Raw genomic sequence first — 3,697 nt, 5'->3', positions numbered from 1 at the left:
ATAGAGCTTTAGTTATCACTAGAGGGATCACCAGCTGGAGGTCCCGATTCCTCTATATCAATCATTAGTTACAACTAGAGGGATCACCAGCTGGAGGAAGGAGGTCCTGACTTCTCTATATAGATCTTTATTAATGATTAGAGGGAAGTCAGGACCTCCTTCCTCCAGCTGGTGATCCCTCTAGTTATTACTAATGATCGATATAGAGGAATCAGGACCTCCTTCCTCCTGGTGATCCCTCTACTCATTAATAAAGATCTATATAGGGAATCAGTACCTCGATCTGGTGATCCCTCTAGTGATGCATCCTAGAATTCCATTTGCTTTTCCCACTGCCTGGTCACAGTTTGTGCTCATTTTGCAATGATCTGACATAAGTACCCCAAATACTTTTCCTCTATAGTGCCAGCCAACACTGTACCCCCAATGTTGTACTCAGTCAAGAGATTCTTTTTTTTTTTTCCCCCCTAGGTGCATTATTTTACATTTAGAAACATTGCACTACAGTTTCCACTGCTTTATCCAGCAATTCCAAATCATGTTACAGACATCTCCAGGGATATCAAATGTCATCTGCAAAGAGACATACCTTGCCCTACTATTAGTTAGATTTAACTATAGGTTAAAGAGAACAGGAACTAGTACAGAACCTTGTGGTACACCACTAGTGACTGCTCTGTGTTCCAATTTACAGCCACACTCTGGTATCTATCCTTTAGTCAACTGCAGATCCACTGAACCACCCAAGGGTTACAGCCTAGCTTGTCTAACTTTTGCATTAGATCATTTACTTGTAACTTTAATAAATGCCTTGCTGAAACCAAGATATGCCATGTCCACAGCACCAGCCTGCTCCAAAACATTGGCAATATTGTTAAAAAAAAAAAGGACATTGGAGTTTGTGGCTGTGTAGCTGCAGACCAGTCAGGGTGCCCATAGTCAAAAGTGCCCACATGAGCATCAGAACTAGACCAAAGAGCAATGGAAGAAGGTGGTCTGCTGAATCAGGTTTTCTTTTACATCATGTGGATGACAGGGTGTGTGCGTCACCTACTTGGGAAAGAGATGGCACTAGGATGCCATATGGGAAGAAGGCAAGCTGGCAGAGGCAGTGTGATGTATTGGCTAATGTTCTGCAGGGAAACCTTGGGTCCTGCCATTCATGTGGATGTTACTTTGACATGTACCATCTACCTAAACATTGTTGGCAATCAAGTACATAACTTTCATGGAAAAGGTATTCCCTGATGGCAGTGGCCTCTTTCAGGAGGATAATGGGCTCTGCCACACTGCAAAAATAGTTCAAGAATGGTTTGAGGAATACAACAATTAGCTCAAGGTGATGACTTGGCCTCAGAATTCTCCAGATCTCAATCCCATCGAGCGTCTATGGGATGTGCTGGAAAAACCAAGTGTGATCCATTGAGGCCCCACCTCACACTTACAGAACTTAAAGCGGAGTTCCACCCATGCCACATTTTGCATGTCATTTTTTGGGGGGGGAGCGGTTACCTAGTTGACAGGTACCCGCTCCCACTTCCGCTCGGAGCGCAGCGGCACCCTGAGCGGAAGTTCATCTCTCCCCTTCCCTCCCTGCAATCTTCTGGGACATGTCAGAGGTCCCAGAAGATTGCCGGCCAATCACGACGCGTAGCGCAACTCGCGCATGCGCAGTGCGTACCCGGCTCTGAAGCCAACAACTGTCACAGCCGGTTGCCCACACCAGTGATGCCGGCACCGCAGACAGAGGAAGAGCGAGGCTTCGGCATCGCTGGACAGGTGAGTGTGTGTTTAGGCTGGAACTCCGCTTTAAAGAATCTGTTACCGAAGGTAAACCCTCAGAAGTCAAGTAGAGTCCATTCTCAGATGGGTCAGGGTTGTTTGGCAGCAAAAAAGGGGGAGCTGCTAAATATTAGTCGGGTGGTAAAAGTTATGGCTGAATATACAATATACCTCTCAGCAACTGTTACCAGAACTAAAAGTGAGGAAGGGGAAAAAAAAAATACAAAATTCACCAGAATTGAGGACATTTTCCAGCATCAGTTTTTTTACAGAAGATTTGCCCTCATTTACTGGTGTGTACACATGATGTGAAAACTCACATCGGTTTTGACCAGGGAATTCTTTAACGCGAGCAAAGCCCAAAGCAGCAGAGCTGCCACTTAAACCCATGCTGGCTGCAAATAGTTGATAAGTGGATTCAGCTATCATTCACGAGATGAGTGGAATTGAATTTTGGGGCGCTGGTGACTGGTTGGGGGGTTATGTCTGCAGCCTGTGCAGAGATGGGCCAGCTTGATAAGGTAAACCTTGTTCAGGGAGAGTGTCCAACAGTCCGTGTCAAACCGACCCCTCTCCCTCACCATGTCCAACAAGCTGCAGACCATCAGCCCACTGAAGAACTTATCGCCCGAGTTTGGCAGGGTGGGTGTGCCTGGCGGAATCCTGGCCATCCTCTGGACACTATTAATGTGAGACTGCTGGGGTTAGAGCAGGGGGGTCTTCAAACTTTGGCTCTCTAGTTGTTCAGGAACTACAATTCCCAACATGCCTAGTCATGTCTGTGAATGTCAGTTTTACAATGCCTCATGGGATATGTAGTTCTGCAACAGCTGGAGGGCCGTAGCTTGAAGATCCCTGGGTTAGAGCAATACAGGGGTCTACGGAGGGAGTAGAATGGGTGGTATGGGGGTCATATGGAGGGAAGGGTCTTGTGTAATGATGGGGAATCTTGGGGTGGAGAGTGAAATTGAATGGGGAAGGCCCAAGAAAACGTTTGCCCAGGGTCCAATCCAATTATAGACAGCTCTGGTTTAAACTCTTCTATACCAAACATGATAAACCCACTACACTAGAGTAGAAACCCTAAAGGGCCCTAAATCCCAGCCCATTAAAATGCCAAGTCAGAGTGTACTTTGGTTGGGCCACACCAAGGAGCAGTTGTGAGGGAGGTTGCACTGAGCAAGTTGTCAACCTCTAAGGCTCCGTTCACATGTGAGCGTATGGATTGCGGGCAGAACCGCCGCGGTTCCGCCCGCGATCCGGAGATATATTGCAAATCGCGGGACGCCTAGCGTTGCCTGTTGATTTGCAATAGCCCCCAAACGCCGAGCGATGTTGCCGCGATTTCCGCCTGCCGAATCGTGGCAACATCGCGCAAACAAAATCGCGGGACGCAATACGCTCCAAAGAAGTACAAGAGCTTCTTTGGAGCGTATTGCGTCCCGCGATTTTGCCACGATTCGGCAGGCGGAAATCGCGGCAACATCGCTCGGCGTTTGGGGGGCTATTGCAAATCAACGGGCAACGCTAGGCGTCCCGCGATTTGCAATAATCTCCGGATTGCGGGCAGAACAGCGGCGGTTCTGCCCGCGATCCAAACGCTGACATGTGAATGCAGCCTAAAGAAATAAAAAAAAAAAAAAAAAAAAACTTTTTTTTACAAAAACATATTTTATTTACAAACCAAAAACGTTACATGTGACAGTAAAAAAGGCAATACACAGTGTCCAAAATCAGAACACTAAAATAAGAAAAAAAACTACTAAAAGATACATAAAAAGGAGATTCAAACTTGGAAAAAGAAGAAAAAAAAAAAAAAAAAAAAAAAAACCACAACTTTCACATAGGAAAATAAAAATTTCACTTGGCTTTGCTCATAAAACAAGTCTTTAGCCTTCTCCACCCCTTGGAGCTG

Source organism: Pelophylax lessonae (genome assembly GCF_965119305.1).
Source record: "Pelophylax lessonae genome assembly, chromosome: 4".
In the NCBI taxonomy this organism is placed as follows: Eukaryota; Metazoa; Chordata; class Amphibia; order Anura; family Ranidae; genus Pelophylax; species Pelophylax lessonae.
The sequence above is the reverse complement of the archived record's forward strand: the minus strand, read 5'-3'. Positions refer to the sequence as shown.